Genomic DNA, 21410 nt, shown 5'->3' on the forward strand with positions numbered 1-21410 from the left:
ATATATCATATGTACCTCGTGCTGCATATGAAAAACACTAACATGTAGGTCAGGGCTCTGATCCTTAAATGTGGTCATAGACTAACATGCTGTTACCAGGTCTGCTTCTTTTTAAAGCAGTTTGAGAATGCTGGATGACGTTATCGCCAATAAGAGTGCACACTTATGGTAAAATAAATGGAAAAACAATGACAAAACAATGATCAACCCTCCAAGCACGCACTGCGATATTAGCTTGAATTCACATAAGTCTCTTCTACATGTCTGTTTATGCATTGTTGAGCTCATATTACTGCTAATTAGATATTGTCAGTGATGCCATTATGCTGGATTTGTTCTTGATGGTATTTTCGCTGATGGATGCTAAAGACTCTTTGGAATGCTTTTCAATTATGTCTTTTTAAAAGGTAGCTTTATTGCATCAGCACTTTTCAGAAAAATTAAAATTTGTTTAACACGGCAATTTTCACTTCAGTGTCAATGAAATATTCTGGCTCCTGTGCTCGTTCAGCAGTCAGTTAGTTTTAGTAAAGTCACAACATCTTTGACTAAATATTTGTTTTCTATACAAAATTTTTACTTTGTAACTGACAGATTTCTCCTATAAATTAGTGTGTCTGTTAAGATGACGTGATGGTGGTGGATAACCCACTTTTGGCTATTTAACTCAGACACTTTACACTCACTCAAAGCAAGTCATCTCACAAGGGTAAGAAGTTTTAGGGTTGCACATATGTGTTATGGTTACTGCTTGCCAAAGTGGTCAAAAGAAATTCGTTTATGGTATTTCTTTCTTACAGAAATAACTTTATATTCTGTTTATATTCTATTTCGAGGTTTTTGGTAATCATCTAAGGGCGACCGTGGTTCAGGGGTTTGGGAAGCGTAGCTGTAGCCGGAAGGTCGCCGGTTCGATCCCCGGGCTCTCTGTCCTGGTCGTTGTGTCCTTGGGCAAGACACTTTACCCTACCGCCTACTGGTGTTGGCCAGAGGGGCCGATGGCGCGATATGGCAGCCTCGCTTCTGTCAGTCTGCCCCAGGGCAGCTGTGGCTACAACCGTAGCTTGCCTCCACCAGTCTGTGAATGTGAGAGTGAATGAATAGTGGCATTGTAAAGCGCTTTGGGTGCCTTGAAAAGCGCTATATAAATCCAATCCATTATTATTATTATTATAAGCAACTAGGTAACTGCAACAAGTCAACAATTCTGTCCACAGAATTCATCTAAAACAGTCAAGGTGTGACTGAAGTGCAAACTTTAAGCTTTAACATGTTTTACAGAAGTATTTCATGAACTGTGTAGAAATTAATGCTGTTCTATATACACTGTCCCATTTATAGAGGCAAGTATGAGTTTTGTTTTCAGTGCTTGGATCAAATGTTTTTGTGGTTAGTGACTTACTGAAGTCTAGAATCCATAGACATCAGGAAATGCTGATGCTTTCCTTGTGTCTGACGCTTTCCCAGGGCTTTAGGTGTCTATGCATTCAGTTTTGTCTTCACTAATGAAAACACATGGTCTGCTGAATTGAGATCAGATGACTGACCTGGTCATTGAAGAAAATCCTGTCCCTGCCTTGAGAAACTCTTGAGTTGCTCTGTACACTTCAGAATTTATCCTGCTACTTCTTTCAGCAGTCACATCATCAAAAAACATTAGTGGCCCAGTTCCAGTGACAGCCAAACATCATCATGCTATAATCATGTCTGACAGATGATTTGGCGTGCTTTGGATCACGAACTGTTTCTCTCCTACACCATACTTTTATCTTCCAATCATTCTAGTACAAGTTGAGTTTAGTTTCACCTCTACAAAGATGTTTTTTCATCCAGAAATGAGCAGTTTCTTTTAGATGTTTTCTGACAAGGTCTATTATGGACATCCAGTTCTTGAGTGTAACCAGTGGTTTGCACCTTGTTGTAAAGTCTCTGTATTTCCACTCATGAAGGTGTCTTTTGATTGTAGACTGATTATACAATATGTTATGGCTACCTTCTCTAGAGTAGGGTGTTGTTGTGAAGCTGTTTTTCTTAGTCATGTTGAGGTTTAAATTTATCATCTTAAATGTTCATATGCTGATTACATTGCTTTATATAAGAAAGGTCTAACTCTGAGTACACTCTGTGCCAAAACGTGCAGACAGGAAACTGCATGCTATTGCAGAGCGTGCTTTTGCAGCTAGAATCATCCAGTTCAGTTGTCTTCTGTGGTTTTTCAGGCCTTTCAGTGTTGTTGAGCTAGCCAGTGCATTCCGTCTTTTTAAAAATGTTCCCCATTATTGATTTGGTCGCTCCTAAAGTTTCTGCTATCTTTCTGATGGGTTTATTTTGGACTATCAGCCTAATGATGACTTTCTTCACTTGCATCAATAGCTCTTCTGGGCTTCATATTGAGAGTTCCATTGCAAACCTAACATTGCAAATTGGAGTCAGCTCCAGACATTTTATCTACTTATTTTGTCATGGAATAACATGGGCCATGAAACTTCCTGTCAGTCAATTGTCCAATTAAATTCTGAACCTCTGAAAATGAGGGATTGTGTATAAAACAGGGTGCAATTCCCAGAAGGTGCAATACTTTTGTTAAGCCTCTTGAATCAAAGATCAAGCACATCTTTAATTGGCACACATCAACAGTCACAGCAGTAGTTAACAGAGGGAAAAAATGTAAAGAAAAAAATGTGTCCTTTTCTAAAAGTTATGGTCCTAACTCTATAATGGATGTTTTTCTTAATATGTATCAGTAACAAATTACTGACTGAAGGTCATAGAATATAACACTGCTGGCCAGGATTATATGTGCAATATGTGCTTTAAGCTTCTGTTCTTTTAGCTGACTGGACCTGAATAATTAATGACAGGCAAGGCTAATAAAATACATTTCTTGCTTAGATTTAGTTAAAACAACATAGAAGTGCTGACTGTATGCTGGATTTCATTCACAGTTAAGGTTTATAGGTACTGTACTGAATTGGGGGAGGGAGATTATGGTGCTAAATCTGCCAAGGTAAAATGTTCAATTACCATGAAGTCTGAGACTGCTTACTGCCTCTCTCATCATTATTAGTGAACCATTTTTCCTCCCCAAACACTAGCTTTACTCTTTCTATAACCCTTAACTTGCACACACATGCTACACTACCCCCAGCAAATATTATGAATAATTAAATCAGTCCAAGCTCTAGTGATGCCAGTTGTCTCTTTCCCTCTATTCCTGCTCCCCCATCTTCCTTTCACTTGCTTCTTCCCTATAGACCTCCTCCAGCCTAGGCTTAGTGCCAGGTCTGTACAGCTAGGCTGGAGCTGCAGAGTGAACACCCATCAAACCATCACCCTACCAAAAGCAGCAACCCACAGGCCTGCAGCATTATCAAAGGAGAAATGAAATGGGAGAAGAGGATGTCTGCAGGAACAGCTCTATCACTGTGGCTCAGATTTCCACACAGGCATGAAGAAGAGGCACACTCGGCTTGCCCGGATCGATCCGCGGCATTTCATACTATGTCTGTGCCTGCAGGCTTCCATGACTCTCTATAGCGGGGCTGCCAGAATGACTTCAGTGGGCTTGCCTTAAAGAGTAAAGGTAACACTTAGACACAAACAGAAACTCACACAGCAGGAGCTCGGACAGGGCCTGTGTGAGTTGTAGATTTGCAGGGGGGGGGCTCTAACAGGATAAGAGGATTACTGTTCCTCTCACATATGATGAAGAAAAGTTTGAACAGACACCATGGCAACAACAAAAGACATTTCAAGTTATTCTACGCACTTGTCAAAGTAGGACACAAAAACGCTTAGGCAAGCCTTTTCTGTTTGAGAATCACCAGCCGCTGAATTTAGGCTCATTATGTGAATTCTAGTGCTGACTGAGCTTGATCTGTCCTATAGTCTCATATGATTTGTTGGCTTGGCAGGATTATTTTACTTTGTGTGTGATTGTGTCGAGCATGTATATTACTGCAGTACATCTGTTTCCATGGCTGAAAGAGCACTCATAGCCACTGCAGCACTGCCCTCTATGCTGCAAAGCTCTGCAGCAGCCAGAATTGATTTCATCACAACCACAACATTGGGTGACACACAGACCCTCATTTGCAATGCTCCTCCAAGGTACACAGAGCTCCACATCTGAGACATCTACATTTCAAATAGAGGGAGGGATAGGAAGAGGCAAAATATGCTTTATTAATGAGCCAGCACCCAAAAAGTACTTCAGATTGGTCCCAATTAAGCTGTCACAAACTCAGAACAAGTCTCTTCCAATCACCAAAATGGCTTATCATGGGATGGTACACTCTTACTTTCCATGCTCCATCTCCCCTAGTCCTAGAAGAATATTCCAATGTAGGAGGCAGGAAAGACAGCTTGCATCCACCATCACTCAGTCCCAGCTGGGCAAAGCTCCTGGCTTTCACAGTCCACAGAAGACCGCTGCAGCGTGAGCCGTGCACATCAAAAACCCTCCCACACATAAAGCCTGGCATTGATGAATACGCTGGCATCTCCTGCACCACATTCATGTTCTGACAGTGTCCCTTTATATTTGCTGCCAGCTCTTAAGTAGGAGAGAAAAACATTTTCCTGTCTTTATTTGACAGCCTCTTCATGAGGCCATCTCACATGACCCCTGCATAAATTTGCTGTCACGTTGCTCCTTGGCCACAGTAACAAGCGTGAAAATGGACACAAAGAAAATGAACTTTTGTATTCTTCTTCCACATATTACTCAGTCCTTTAATAGTATAAAGGAAAGGGTAGGGCTGAAACTTTTATTTAAAATGTCAAGGCCAATTGTACAAACTAATTTAAAATCCCGCTCACAGTATGTTATTATATGTACTTTGGCTTTGTCCTTCACCCTGCGTGGTTTTCTGCCACTTAAAAGGGGTATATAATATATCTGATTTCACATGTCTGAGCTAATATCTTTCATTTTAATAATGACACTACTTCTAAGATTGACATACAGTAATAGCATGATTGCTGCAGATTAATTGGCTGCACATCATCATGCAAATCTCTTGTTTCATCAAGTTCTAAGGATGGATTGAGATTTGGTGACTCTGGAGACCATTTGAGTAGAATGAACTCCTTGTCATGTTCAAGAAACCAGTTTAAGATGATCTGAACTTTGTGACATGGAGCATTATCCTTGTGGAAGCAGCCATGAGAAGATGAAAACATTGTAGTCATAAAGGGATTAGCGTCAGCATAAAGAGACCAGGGTCAGCAACAACACGCAGACAGGCTGTGGCATTTCTATGATGCTCACTTAGTCCTAGGAGGGACGAATTTTGCCAACAAAATATTCCCCACACTCTTACACCACCAGCCCCACATCCACTACCCCAAACCTTTGAAACAAGACAAGATGGATCCATGCTTTCATGTTGTTCACACCAAATTCTAATCCTGTCATTTGAATATTACAGCACATATCGAGACTCATCAGATCAGGCAACATTTTTCCAATTTTCTATTGTACAAATTTAACGAGCCCTTTTGAATTGTAGCCCCAGTTTCCTGCTTTTCCTGACAGGAGTGGTACCCGGTGTAACTTTTTGATTCAAAGTTACATGTTTTGCTGATTCAAAGATGCTGTTCTGCATACTGTTGCTTTCCCCTCAGCTCAAAGCAGGATGGACATTACCCTGACCTGTGACATCGCCCAGAGAACTGCTGCTGGATATTTTCTCTTTTTCAGGTCAGTCTCTGTAAACCCTGAAGACGGCACATGGAAAAATCCCACCGGACCACCAGTTTCTGAAATATTCAGAACCTCCAACAACCAAGTCACATTCAAAGTCACATAAATCACCTTTCTTCCACATTCTGTTGCTCAGTTAAAATTTCATCTAGACCAGCGGTCCCCAACCTTTTTTGCGCCACGGACCGGTTTGTCCCCGACAATATTTTCACGGACCGGCCTTTAAGGTGTCGCGGATAAATACAACAAAATAAAACTAGTACCGGTACCGAAAAAAAGAAGATTTATTCATAACACACGTGAAAAGACCCAGGAAAACAGAGTTAACGATAAAAACGATAACAAAATAACGCTGAAAACTGATAAAAACCCTGAAAACCATACATTTCACACCCGAGTCTCACTCTCGCGGCCCGGTACCAAATGGCCCGGGAGTTGGGGACCGCTGATCTAGACCATGACTACGTACCTAAAAGCACTGCACGTATATCTAAAGGTTAAGGATCAAAGACTTTTCCAAAGCAAACTGACAAACTCATATTGCAGAAAGTCATTGTTCCAGGCCAAGAAATTATCAATTTTTACAAAACTGATTCAACATTGTAATTTGTGAGACTTGGATGTAAAGATAGCTAGCTGCTAAGCTAAGCTAAAAGATTATTTATGCCTGTGCAGGTTAAGAAATCATTAAATTTAGAAGATATTCAGTGGGTGTTTAGATTATTTTGGCAAAAAAAATGATCCATTTAATTGTTGTCTTTGTAGCTCTTAGAAAATACAGCATTATTAAACTATTACAATCCTCTGTAAGGTTGATTTCATTACTTCATTTAGCTGTAATTGTTTGTGTTATTTGTGCTGTTATTTTTTTTTTAGTTAAAAATTGATTAACATATTTTACCTTACCTTCCAAGGCTCAATTACACATCCTGTGAATGCTCAGGAAAATGAAATAGTTTAGCTCAGCACAGCAGGAGAGCAAATATCAATGGAGTCGGAGAAAAAAAACCCTGATGTATCTAATACTCTAATGAGGCTCTTACATAAAAGCATGCATTTATACCCATAAAGTTGTTCTGGCTCTAATCTAAAACTGCTCCTGGCTTTTTTTGTGTTTCCTTTCAAGTCCAGTTCCTCAAAGTTGGGAGAACTTCAATTTTTCATCTAAATACAGTGAAACTACCAATTATGGCAAATAGTGTCTGACATTTACTGAATAACTTAAAGTCATAGAGCAGTTGATTAGTTAGTTAACTGTCAAACTGCTACCAGTGTTATACCATTCCATTAAATTCGGAGACAGAGCTAGGATCCGCTTTGATCAGAATAGAAACTGAAAGCAGGGGGAGTGGCACCGTTCTGCCCTAATATATTAGTTTAGTTTTTATTTAAAAATCCACTGCATGCATATCTTAAAAATAACACTCTGTTATACTCTGAATTGTCCTTATACAAATGTATAATTCCCCCCAATTGTAATGTTGTTTTATAGGTCTAATATGCTTATAGTATGTCATATATATTTTATAGTATTATGACTGACAATGACCTTAAAGAGGCATTTGCTTTAGGTTTTGTCTGTTTCTTTTAAATAAAGTCAAAAGTCCTGGTATCCTTTCTAGGTTTTCCTCCTGCTTCCACTCTTCATGCCAAGCTAAGTTAAACTATTAACCTGTAACTGTTACACGGGCACATGCAATATTAAAGAAACTAAATTATTCATGCTCTAGTAGCATCCACTCACTGTGGAGGAAAAAAGTAGGACAAAGTGCACTCAATGGGGACTCCAAAAGGATAGTAATTGGCTCTGATAGTATAGCCCGCCAAGGACAGGTCATGTGAGATTTGACCTCAGCTCTGACATAACTAAAATGCCAGATGGCCTATCTGATGTGCTAGACTGTTTACAACAATACTGCACGACTGCAATAAAATCTTTGCCAGTGTTTCTTACAAAGGCATCGCTTTTCAATAAATGAGACAAACAGTCTCATTTATTATGGGTTCCATCTTTACATAGTAGAAAGCTCAAGAAAACAGGGTTTCCCAAAAATCAAGACACATTAGACAAAATAGTGACAGACAGATAGTGGCAGTATGCAAAGAATATTGGTATTTTCACTGTAAATGCTGCAGGAAAATAGAAATGAGCTTTAACCTGCTATCTCATCAAGTTCCACCAGGATGTCTCTGTGAACAGGCTACCTAATAAAGCAATTTACAGCTACTATCCAGATACCTTGTCCCACTTGAATTTACAATTTTGCTTCACACATTTAAGCTCTGGTGCAAACATTAAATAAAGACAAACCACAAACAATCTGCAGGAAAGGTTGAAGATTTGCAACTATAAAATCGCTAAACACATTCACTGCAACTGCATTTTATGATCACTGGTATATTTTTTCTATTGACTAAAGTGTTGGATACATTTAGGAGACATCACAAAGCAGCTTGAGCTCAGCAGATTCCAGAAAACATGTCTTGAACGTGTTTTGTATATGTTTTCAGTTTATCAGTTCAATATTACATCCTGAGAAAGACTCTCTTGACTCATCAGCAAGGAAATGGACCCAGCTATTCCAACTTGCTGTGGTTTTGGAATTTATTTTTTTTTATTTGTTCCTGTCTTTTTGTTTTATTATTTTCCCCTTAACTATTATTTTTCCAATATCAGATCTGATTCTTGGGGGAAGATGTTACTGGTCATCTGAGCGGTCACTGGTGATTTAAGAGGACAGTGCTTAATGTCTCATTGTCTGATGATACGCAAGTGTGCGTGTCATCAGACAATGCTTCTGTTTCATTATTTAGAAATGCCCTTCTTGTCCTATTGCTATATTGATTTCCTCTATCCATGTGGCTTTTCTAGTCATAGTCTGTTCAAGAAAAAAACAACAACTCTATTATTAGCTTACACCCTTTTTTGTACACAGACTGGAAGAGGGCTCACAGTTTAAGAGTATAGACCTGGACTGGCACATCGTCGACTCCAAGCCTGTTCCAGCTCTTGTGGTGATTTTCTTTGCTACTTCCAGCTTCTTTTCAGCAAGTCATCAAGCTCATTTTCTTAATACAGTGCTGCCTAGTTTTTTGTCTCCACTAACATTTGTCAACTAACATTTCCCCTGTTCCAGAGTCTATCAATATCTGTGCCTGTGCCCCAGCCAGCTAACATTCTTCCTGTTGCTGAGCCAACTTATCCTCATCTCAGACTTTTTCATGGTTGTGCACTGGTACTATGCACAGGTCAGTCTTTCTACATGTTGTAGCTTTGTGCCATCACCACTGTGTAATGACAAAAATATGGTCTGTGGGCTACTCTTACTTAAGTAGAAAACAGAAGTTATAATATATAATCCACATTCTTGTAGTGACATGAAACCAAACTGCAGCTGCACATTTTATGCTGTTCTCTGATCTTTGGTTAGTTTTCCACAACCAAATTTGTGCAGTTCAACATCAGTGCAAATGGACACATCTGCTACACCATAAATTCTGCTTGAGTCAACTAACACCTTTGTCTGCTCCAGGGCTCGTGCTGCCTGATGCCTTTACTGCGACTGTGGGATTTCGGCCTGATGTTTCCAATAACCTCCCAAGGGCTCCTCTCGCTAGCATCGAGCCATCTCCATCATAGTTCCGTCTTACTCACAGGACTCCTGCCAGGCCTCCCGATGGGTTCTGCCTTGGTTGCCAGCCTCCTACCAGGCCTGCAGTGGAGCTTTTTCCTCACTTCTGGTCTTGCCTATTTGCTCATTCTCTGGGTCCTCCAATTGAGTGGCTTCGCCTGTGTGCTCTGTTAGCCATACATACAGGAAACCTCCACTTCTGCTTTTCTAGCAGTGCATCAGCATGAGGTCTCCAGTTTCAATGTGCTCCTTCCTTCAGGCCACCTTCCAGAACGTTCCAGTTGTTCCCAACTGACTTCCCATGCTGTCCGACTGAGTTCCCCTGTGCTCACACTGGAGTGTCCTATGTTTGCGTTCTATACCTTCGCAAACCGTTGCAATAAAGATTAAGGTTCAAGTACAACTACAGATGCAGTCAATTTATTAGGTTTTTATTTTTTTTAGTAACAAATTATGACACTATATAATAACTGACCATCGTAGTTTTTAGAGAGTAATTCTGGGACTATTGAGATTTCTAATTTAGCTGTAACTGCTAAATACATTTAAGAATCGCTCTATTTTACTTACATATAGATATATACTTCTTTTTTTTTTTTAAACCACTCCTCACTATAACTGGAAGTGTGAAGGGTACATAATTCATTAACATATGTTTCAAAGAGTTAATTCTAACTGACAACCAACATGTTATAAAGACTAACATGAGGAGGGCTGCTGCCTTCCGTCTTCTACTGTATATTTGGTTTCAGTGTGTGGTTTGGGCTGATCGGTGCTCCTGAGTGACAGCTTCAGTGATTACAATTAAGCAGCTCTTATCCCTGGACATAATCAAGGCAGGCCAGAATGTAGAGGGTGGAGTTAATCCTCCTGTGGCACAGAGATCCAAGGCTGGGAGTGGAGTAGGGGGATGTGGCTGGTTCGCAGAGTAAGGATAGACAGAGCGATGGGAGACAGACTGATTTGGTCAGTGTCTCAGTTGGCAGCCAGCTGATAAACAGCACATTAGGGAGGGAATATAAAGATGTACAGCTATTTCAATCCACTGAGAGAGCGTGAGAGCAGGTGGAAAGGGGGGAAGGTTTTAAGAATATTGAGGAGAAGAATTTAATCATCGCTCTAAGTTAATACAGTGCCGATGAAAAACAGAGAGGGCGTAAGGAAGGCGACTGGATTATGAGCGAGTCAGCATGTTAGAGGACAGTCCTGTGGATATTACAATAACAACAAGCTGAGGTCCCAACAATTGGTTAGATTCAAACAAAAAATCTCATTTAAAACCAATTTTCACAGAAGCGTCACCATGTCTGGTAGTAGAGAGCTGCCTGCACCCACACCTGGCATTTAAGGACACGACACAACATCAGCTTGAAAAAAAACCCCACACAAACATCCTACTTTATAGTATGACTCAAACTCAGCAACTGGGAACAGGATGAAAACATTTTTAATAGAAAAAAGTACAAAAACAGATTCTTGTATAGTAGTTATTGATTTTTGAAAATTACTGACGGTGGTTTGCGTAAAGCATATGAAGTGGTTTTATATATACTGTTAATTACTTTATTAGCTGCAAAGTAATATATTTTTTGGTATCTGTAACAGTACAGATCTCAGTGGCATAAAGACTAGGGCTGTCACGATAATAGAATTTCAAGTTCAACACCAATACCCAGAAAAAATGTTTGATACTCAAGACAAACATTTTTTTACTAAAGTAAAAGGCACAGAACAATACTGGTTCATGCAAATATCTTCAGCTGCAGTTTATTTCCTGCATTTATTGTTGTTGTTGTTGTTTTTTATCACTTAGCATCTTATTTTTGCTGCTGCTGACCTAGAGTTAGTAAAGCAGACTCGCTGTTTCTGTCTAGCTACTGTAGCTGCTTCTCTCACCTCTGGGATTATGAGAAATATAACACTTTTTAGACACAAACAATTGTGTTGTCCTGTTAAAAATAATACAGTCTATGAATGTTACAGATAAACAGGACAGCTATCACTCACTGTCAAACTTGAGCATTAATGTTAGCTTTTTATTATTAGCCATAGCTAATACCTTAATGATGAATGATCTCCTAAAGAGAGACAAATGACAGTAGGTCCAAGGGTCTAGGGACTGAATGCCATCCTAGAGCATCTTTAGGACATTATGATAACATACAATCACTACTGAATATAGCATTCACTGATATAGGCACACTAAGTGTCCAGCACATCTAGTTTCTATTTTCTCCAAAGTATAGAACAAAACAGTCTCGGGTTATTCTCATTTAAAGCTTTTAACAATTAAAATGGTCTGAATTTTGACCTTCTATGACTGCTTTCATTATATGTGAGCCTTTGGGTTCAGCTAAAAACGGCGCAATTCATTTAAATAATCAGAGCAAAACATGCTAATAGTGTACAACAATCCGACAGGCTGGGATTGAAAAGATCAGAAGTGAAAAGAACTAGCTGGCTGTTGTTGTTGGTAATAGCTACCTATCATTCTCCCAACCACCTAAGGCCCAGAGAGGCAGAGAAGGTGAAGAGACTCTTAAAAGACTTTAAAGAAATTCTTTCAGTTATCGTGGTACTTTTTCACTGAGTATAACTGTCACTGCAATAATATTCACTATATATAACTATCTAATCTTTAAAAGCACATTAGCTGTTCAACTGCGGCATTAGGAAGGACCTTATTCTATGTTTTTTACATCTTGCTAATATTAATACCGTCATAAAGTCAAGTTATATTCTCCAGTATTACTTGAACATCGTGCCTTCTCTGTGTTTTTGTTGAAAGATTATATTTTATTTAACTTAAAACAATTTTTTTACAAAAAGGTCAGCATATTAAGCAATACGGGTCATATGAAGCATTACCTTTGTGGAAGAAAAGCATCTGATTATATCTGGGGATTTGCTCTCTACTTTCACAGTGTCACTTCACTAAAGGTCCCCAGAGCTGATTTTTTTTGTAGCTGCACTTTCTCAAATCACTTGACAGAAAGCCACAGGAAGGAGAATTTTGATGTTTCTGTTTTATTTCAGACCAAAGTCATTCTAAAAGCCAACCAAGTAACTGGCTGCCATCTTAGAATGACTCCTTGCAGCCATTCTGAAGCCCTACAGGAGAAGTAGGAGAGTAGAAACACCAACCAAATCCAAACAAAAGATTCTTCAAAAGTTTTTTGACTTTACAAAGCTGATTTTTCACTGCAAGTTTATTTATTATTAATCATGCACATTTCACAACATTACCGCTTTGACCCAGAGTTCTGACAGAATCAACAGCTCATCTCATGAGTACTGAACAAATGTCACGTTGATTTATGTTCTGGATACAAAAGGCAAGAAAAAGTACACTAACCTCTGTCATTACAATAATGATAATGAAGAGAGAGACATGCCTGTTACCACATGGGTGATAAATGGACGGATTCCTATATAGCACTCAAAGCTCTTTATACAACGTGCCTCATTCATACAAGCAATTTTTCCTATTCTTGAGTGATTTCTATCTAACATTCATACACCGATGGATGCATCAGAAAGCAACTTGGGGTTAGTATCTTGCCCAAGGATATTTGGCATACAAACTGGAGCAGCCAAGGATTAAACCACCAACCTTTCAAATCAGTAGATGCCCTCCTCTACCTGCTGAGCTACAGCCCAAAGCTAGAGACACCCCGATCGTGATCCTCTACTGTGTTCATGCTTTAGTAACGGATTGGCTGACATGTTTCCCATTAGGTTTCAGAAATCTCTGATAGATTTCTATTCAGGGTTCTTTTAGCTCCATGTCTCGTCTCTGTGTTAATATCTCTGTTCCCTTCAGAGCAACCCAGTTCTTTCTAGACAGTCAAATGTGTTTTGCCCAGGTCCTGTTGAAACAAAGCTACACTTTATTACCCTTACAAAACTTCTAAATTTAATCCCCTGACAGAGGTAATCGATACAATCCTAACAGAATTCTGTAGTCACACTGTGTTGACTCAGCCCAGACAAAGACATGAGTTATAGCCTTTGCTGGATGGGTGATGTAGAACAGGTGCCAAGTCAACAGATCAGTGCCAGGATGGGTGGCCGAGGGACTGTGGAGCTGGAAGGCCAGGGAGGTTGGAGGTGCATGTTAATCACTTCAGGAGCAGGAGGCAGAGCTCTGCAGGTGTCTGTCCCACAAAGACCCATTCACTCCAAGTCCGGGCTGGCTTTCTTCTGACCACTCACTATTACAGACAGCTTCAGTCAGCTCACAAAACACAGCTCATGCACGATCCATCTCAGCAGAAGAAGTTATGAATCGCAGTCATCTCCGTTTCCATATGCAGCAAACACACACAGGAATCAGCCTTTGTTCTCTTTGAAATAATTCATGTGTGCTAGGATAGCGTTGCTGATAATTACCTCTCTACGTGACTCAGTCAAGAAATACTGCGTACATTTTTAACACCGCTACTACTTTATGCATTTGGCACTCAAGGATGTGAAGCACATCATTTCTGCTCCAACTGAATAGACAAACACGCAATGCCCTTTCTATATAACTCTGCTGCTCTATAATTCCCGTGCACAATCACTAATGAAATGCTACATTGACCATGAAACTATAATGAGACGAGTATAATGTGATTAACATAACATTGTTTCTCAATGTACAACATTGCTACAAATATGTTGACACTGATGAACAGGGTCATTTTAATACATCATGTATTTTATGTTGTTTGGAATGACACTGAAGCCAGTTCTGCAAACGCAAGGTCAAAATTTCCACAAGTCATCCCAGGAGGTTCAGGTGTTCATGTGCCTAATTTGTGAAATCATGTAATCTAGGATTGCCCTATGCGTCTGCATTCTTACATCAGAAAATAATGTGTGTGTGTGTGTGTGTGAAAAATCGTTTTGTCCAGACAGAAAAGGAATCCATGGTGCCCCTCTGGATAATGTTTGCAGCAGGTTTTTTATTTATTTCATTTCACGGCAGGAAAATCATACGTGTAACCCATCGTATTAATAAGGACTGTGCTCCACTTAGACCCTTTTTAGAGTTAGTTTTAAAAGTGTCTAAAAGTGGCCTAAATTAAATTAAGTGTAAGTGCAAACATACTCTGCAACCCTAATGTGTCCTGATGGCTCCTCATCAAGGACGTGACCAGAAAATATGACACTTCTGCACAACATGGTGCTTTTTTCTGGTTCTTGCCCCACTTCTACAAGTTTCATGTGACTTTGTGTTGCTGGAACAGCTCGCAGAGTTTATTGGTTCTTGGAACATTTCATTTTGCTTGCCAGCCTCCACTTAGCAAAATTACTGTGCCCAGGGCCATTGAACTTCTAGCGTAAGGGACTTAAACCTCAGCCACACACACCAACACAAGGTGAGCTGGTTGCAGTTTGCTTCACACAGTTCAATCTCAATACCACTTTGGTGTTTTCATACAAGCTGGCGTCTTCCATGCAAAGTACTGGTGACCACAGCTACCTACAAGAAACCAAACTAATAGCAAAGAAGACTGTTTTGCTTTTTCTGACCAATTTCAGCCACTAACGGAAACCTCCTGCAATCACTTGCCAACCAGTTGCAAAATGTACACTTTTCCTTAGTGACCAGTGGTTGCCACAAAGTTTCTGACCTGTCTCTAGGCAGATGTGACTGGGGCCTTATTAGTGAATTTATACTTATGAAAACTTATAACATATCTGCAATTACACTGCAAATATTTTAAAACCATAAACCCTTCTGAAACCTTCTGCAGTAACCTGACCTGCACCTCACTATAAATTTAACATCACCATCAAGTTAGCCCACACAGGTATGAATGCTGGTAACAGTGTTGGCCAGTTGTGTAGGCTATGTTGCATGTTCTACATAGATTCACAGCAAAAATGTAGTCAAGGTGTTAGAGAGTAACAAAGTCAGGCCCAGCTGGGCGCTGGCATAGAAAAGGTGATGTGTCTCAGATGTCCAGTTTTCATCTGATTACCCAAGACACATTTGGAAAACCATCGCTGCATTTAGCATTACTTAAAGTTACAGTAGACTGGTAAGTGGATCTGGAAATGATCAGGAGGAAAGATTAAAGTCAGTAAAACCTGTTTACCTTTTCTGAAACATACGCTTTATCTCATCATAGCAGGAGAAGTAATCAGGTGCACAAATTAAACTAGCACTGTTAGCACTGTTCAGTTACACCTCTGCTTTTCTTGCATTGACGGTTCATAAATGTCATGAAAAAAAAGTCTTTAAAGACCTTAAAGAATCGTCATTTGTGGTAATAATTACACTTGTGCTTTGCTGCTGAGTCAATGCAAGCTGTGAAAAGACGTCTAGGGTTTTAACAGAGTAACCAATTTATTAAAAGGCTTTCATAAAAATGTTAAGATTACCTTTAATCAGACAGAATGATGAAGTATGACACTTTGTAACTGCATACATGTTCATCTGAATCTCCAATTGTTTTTGCTGTTGATGCCCCTTAATCCCTGTTCCAATGAGACAATGTGTCCCAGCTACTGCTGGTGTGATTATAATGGCTGGCTGGATGAAGCAACATTATAATGCAACCAAAATAGATGGGTGGATATTTCATGGGTGCATTTATATTACTAAAAACTGTTAGGATAGTGTTTGCTATCTCTGACAGCACAGAAAAAGACAATAAGGTGGCATGTTGATAAAAACACTAGCTTGATTAAATGTCATAGTGGCTGAATCCTTTATTTAGAGGCTACGATAATTCCCTGATTTGACTTCATAATATGATTCCCCCTTAAGAGACTACATCTCTGCTAGTAGTATTGGTTGTCCTAGATACACAAAATGCAGGTACTATAAAATGCCCATGGTCTGTTGCAATACACTGCAACTGCTATTTCAGTGTATTGCAAAAGAAATGAATGCATGGAGACATCTTTTCTGTTGTTTACAACGCTCCTTTTGCAAGTGTTAAGATGTCTTGCAATGGTACAAAATATTGGCATGGAAATGTTAGTATCATCCGTCAGAAATATCAGACTGTGACTAATCGTGTATCACATAAACCAACCTGCTCTGTTATGTCTGCCCCTGTGACACAGTCAGGGAGGGAAGGAGTGATGGATAGATGGAAAGTATAACATTCAAAACACGGATTCAAATTCAGACAGTGCCACTAAACTGAAACAAAGACGTCATCTGACCAGCTCACACAGTTACATTCAAATTACAAATATGCCACGGGGCTAACAGTTAAGAATACTAAGTTTTGAAGCAGCGGACGTCCTAATAAATTAGTGCCTTACTGCATAAACTGTTCTCAAGATTAAAATGACCTCAGGTCGTGTCAGGCTCATTAGAAAAATGCCATTTTAACCTTCTGATATTTAAGTGGTGATTATAAAAAATTCATGAAAAATTAAAAAGTTTGGTTTGGTCTCCATCGATAGGATAAAACATTTTCCTATTGCAACCATTCTAAAACATCTTTCTGCATTTGGCACAACATGCAGTAACCCCTATAATTGTTTTTTAAGATGATTATGGCCAAATATTTGAACATTATTCCCCTCAAGAAAGACAGAATACATAAATACAAGACAGTTGGCACACAGGGAAGTGTGTGATAACTTACGTAGCAAAGGGAAAAACAAAGATTTTTTAAACATTAGCATTCATTGGAAGTCTTCTTGTTTACCCCCAGTTATTGAGTATTTTTCGCTTTTCAGCACACTCATAGGTGGCGCAGAGATTCTCATTCTGTCCAGAGACTGCTCACTGTGTGTGAGCTGCAAATATTTTCAAAATGAGCTCCTACCTTATTACCAATCAGTCTAAAATGTATTCTGACAAAAGAAGCATCTGAGGAACTTTTAAAAATATGATTGTCATGACCTAAGTCAACCATAGCAAACAATTAAGAGGCTAAGGTCCTACACACATAACAGTCAGTGTAAAGGAGCATTTTGTTTGTACTAACTGTGCTGTAAAGTGTAGCATACACCTTCTATATAGTGATACACATCAAGCAATCTTTTGGGATGTTTCTGAATGCAGCAGCATTCTCTGTAACACAGTCTGAAATGCATAAATGAGCTAAATTCTGAGTCAGTGCAAAACTTCTGCAGAAATGTCAAAAGCCTTAAGAGAGAAAGACATCAGATGTTTATTTCTTTTCTTTCTCTTCATACTATAAATTACTGTTTTACATAGTGCGTGAGGGCTGTTATCTATACACATCCACTATGTGAGCTGGTTGACAAAGTCAGCAGTGCCTCGGGTTTGTACTACAAAGCAATTGCAACATACACAGGACATCCCTATCTTTGTTGAACAAAGACAGTGTTCCACCGATGTGGACATTAAAGTTATTCTATTCTATTCGGTTTTATTCTGTCTGGCTTCATTTACTTTAACATCTGGACTCAAGTGCAGGAGTCATTCCAACATGATTGGTTGTCATTCAACCCAGGGTTTAACTTTCTCGCTACAAACACATTTACTTGAAAGGAGCGGTGTTAGCAGCATCTGACCAATCTCCAACACAGTACAGAGAAATCTGTGTGTGTGTGTTTGTTTGAGTACATGTTTGAGTACATGTTTGTGAGGACAGAAAATTGGCATGCTGCTATACTTGTGGGGACCAGTAGTCACTTATGGGGACAAAATGCCGTCCCCACAAGTTTGAAGGCATTTTTGAGGCTCAAAATGTGGTTTTAGTGTCAGGGTCACTATTAGGTTCTGGCTAGGTTTAGGCTTAGGTTTAGGATTAGGCATTCATTTTTGATGGTTATTGTTAGGGTTAAGCATTCTGCCAATGAGATGTCCGCAGAGAGAGAGGATAAAAGTATACAACTAAAAGCACTGTATGAACGTCTGTGTACTTTTAGCACGTTGGTCATTAATGCTGAAGGACTATGATACTTACAAAGTCTTTTTTTTTTTCAAAACCATGAAGGAAAGCCACCAAAAATACCGTAGCAAATTTACCAGATGAGTTTTACCATTAAGACAGGAGCATATGCCAAATTATATTTGCATATTCTATTAAATTATTTTAAATTTACATAAGACAATTTTAGCCTTGTTTTTTCAGCTACAGCCCAGGTGCTACCTAATGGTCTGAAAGCAAGTAACAAATAAAAATAAAAACAGAATTCAGATGTAGATTTAGTCTACCAGCAGATTTAACATAAACTCCACAGATGCAAACCGATTCACTGTATTTGTATAATATATTAATGGCTACAGAATAATAAATATTGTTAAACTAAATGCAAACAGCAGTGGACAAAAATGAAGGATTAAAGTTGCCTCTAAGGATCTATATTTCTTAGTGAGAGTCATCAGGGAAAGATGAAGACTATAAATCCACCAAGGTATAAGGGATCTTCCAGGAATGGTGGCAATCCTGAGTATTGACTTGTCTGTGGGCAGGGAGTTTGTATCTGTTAATCTCTTATCTTCGACATAACCTTCTTCAGCACAGGTTAGATCTGAAGAATAAGTTGCCATGGCAATGTGCCCGGTAAAAATCAAGCATAATTATTGCACTGAAAACCCAGGTTTAAACCTGAAGTTACCACTTGCTGCATAGTGCAGACCTTTGGCCTCAGATCTCACTACAGTGTCACCACTGTTTGGCTGGTCACTCCATACATATTCCTTACACAAAAGAGTGCACATAAACCACCATAGTGGGTGTCTGTGTAAGCTTCCAATTAAAAGCATTTAATAATTTATCTGTGTATATCCATGTTCCACTTGAAAGACTCGGAATGCAGGTCGTGTTATATCTAAGTGATAACTCACACATTAACACAAGGTGTTCCTATCCAACTGACTCCACCAGTCAGTTGGATAAAAGTTTAAATGTATATAGAAAACTCAAGGAAGCCAAGTTGCTTTCACTTAGAACTTAGATAAACCTGCAGTCAGGGTTATCACAACATTTCAATGGAAATAACTAGTATTATTATAAAATTGTAATGAAAAAACCCAAGCATCAGGCAGTTTGTGAAATAGTCACAAAATATAAAGTCTTATGTTGTTAAATGGGCACAAATTTTCCATATTTTTGAGTTCTATGTGGCTATGAAGCAATGATATATTAGTAGGATACTTTGGTGTCCTATTTGGTTTAGGACAGCTGCAACAGAATGTACTGTCTTAGTCCTTGTAACATGTCATTTTGCTTGCTAGGCCTCCTTTAATTACATTACTGTTCCTTTGACCTTCTACTGGAAGTGACTTAGACAGTAAGGAAATCAGAGTCAGATGTAAACACTGATTTGTCTGAGCTGCTCACTTGCCATCCAATTGCCAAAGACACTTTTTAAAAAACAAGTGTAAACTCAGACCTAGACTGTTTGCATGATGGTTCACTGACAAAGCCTACTGATCACAGTTTTTAAGTTTTAAAAAGTACCCTCATGTTCATCTGGAAAGAAAATTATAAGGCTGAATAGTGGGTTTGTAGATGATCTGTTAATGGTCAGTGAGGCGGGGTTGCAAAATACCAATTTAACGTGCTTTCGTTCTGAATGTTGAGTGTCACAAAAAAAAAAAGATTGGGTGACAGTTTATAAATTTCGATTTGCCACGAGGCTGAGATATAAATTAATTGCACAGTTAATTGCTTTAACAGCGCACCTCGAGGCCATCGGAAGGCTATCGAGTGTGAAAAGCCTGATCAGGATACATCAGCGTCTATTGAGAATAACTCTTTCAAAACATCTACTTCACTCGGGCGCTTGCGTGTATACAGCACTATTAACCCAACAACAGCAGCACTCCATCAGTCAGCCGCCCCTTCTCCAAATAAGGTAATTAGAGTAGAGAAACCGGAAGACTCTCCATGGAAACTCACTCACAAACAGCACGAGCGAAAAACAATAGAGCAGTGAGGATGAGATGATTGACAGCTCGTGGCGGCTCTCGCGTCCTTCGACTGCATCCATGAATGTTTACAACACGGGAGCACGCGCAGATATATTCAATTTCATCCAAGCCCTGGTTGTTATAGATTTTTTTAAGGAGCATTAAATATATCTCTTCCCACCGCGCCACCCTAAAAACGTATATTTAAACAATAAATTAGCTAAAGCTTTAACCAAATAACACCGAGTCCAGTTCATTACACTTCAGACGAGCACCTGCTCATGTCAGGAAACACAGCCCGCGGGTTATTGTGAGCTTTCCTGATGTTAATTGACATTTTTGTCACACCCGCCTCCTGCTGAGAGAACAGGATAAAACTTACGAGATAATAACAGAGCTGTTTTCTGGTTACCTCAGTTTCTCCCGGTCATCGTTGCTCCCGCAGGCGAAGTGACTCCCCGTTGTGATGAGCAGTACTCCGAGCCTCACCGCGAACGCCGTTATTTTTGCCTGCAAGTTAGCCTAGCTGCTGCAGGGAGAGCCTACTACTCTCACAACCTGCCAAATCTCTCAAACTGGAGTTGGCAGGTTGCTGTCGGCGAGTCCCTTTAGTCGCTCCACATGCAGCGGGGAAAAAATAAAAAATAATAACAAACAGTAAACCTAACCTAATGGGCTTTGAAGTTATTGGATGCACTCGAAGCGGCTAATAAATACGTTAATTAGAGACAGCGAAGTTGTATTCTAGTGTATGAAAGGCAGAGCAGCCTTTATCCCGCTCATCCACAACAGTGCTGGATGCTGTCGGTCACAGCGAGTGTCTCCGCCCCATTCAAACTGCTATTGGAGGAAAATTAACCTTATTCGATTATTCATAAAAAGACTTGTTACTTTCAGTGAATTTATTCCTGTTATTACGTTTAAGTTTTTCTGTCAGTGAATTTTTAAAAAATACTATTTTGTTAAACCTTCCATTAAATTCATAAAACTCTATATCAATTTTTAATTTAATTTAATTTTATTTTATTTTATTTAATCAGTTTCATCTTGCATTTCTCTGTAGGCTTCTCCTATCTATTGATATGACATGATTGATGTCAATACTACATCGTGAAGCCCGCGGGAATACAAAAAAGACGTCTACAGAATATTTTTCAAATTAAAAGTGTTCCTTATTTGGAAAAATGCTACCCTGTACTACAGTCTATGTGTTAAAACAAATGACAAT

The 21410-nt window shown here is 39.3% G+C and overlaps 1 protein-coding gene across 5 annotated transcripts in view; it reads right to left on the reverse strand.

Moving 5' to 3' along the window:
* arvcfb (ARVCF delta catenin family member b) overlaps positions 1-20989 on the reverse strand; it is a 241307-nt gene extending 220318 nt beyond the window's left edge. For 3 of the 5 annotated variants that reach the window (XM_040050178.1, XM_040050179.1, XM_040050180.1), the window contains exon 1: positions 20595-20988. The gene's annotated coding sequence lies outside the window, so the exon portion shown is untranslated. Of the gene's footprint in view, positions 1-20594 lie in introns of all 5 variants that reach the window. The other 2 variants (XM_040050177.1, XM_040050181.1) reach the window with 2 other exon arrangements.
* Between the last annotated feature and the right edge of the window lie 421 nt (positions 20990-21410).

Source organism: Simochromis diagramma, unplaced genomic scaffold, assembly GCF_900408965.1.
Source record: "Simochromis diagramma unplaced genomic scaffold, fSimDia1.1 OVJJ01000159.1, whole genome shotgun sequence".
NCBI lineage: Eukaryota > Metazoa > Chordata > Actinopteri > Cichliformes > Cichlidae > Simochromis > Simochromis diagramma.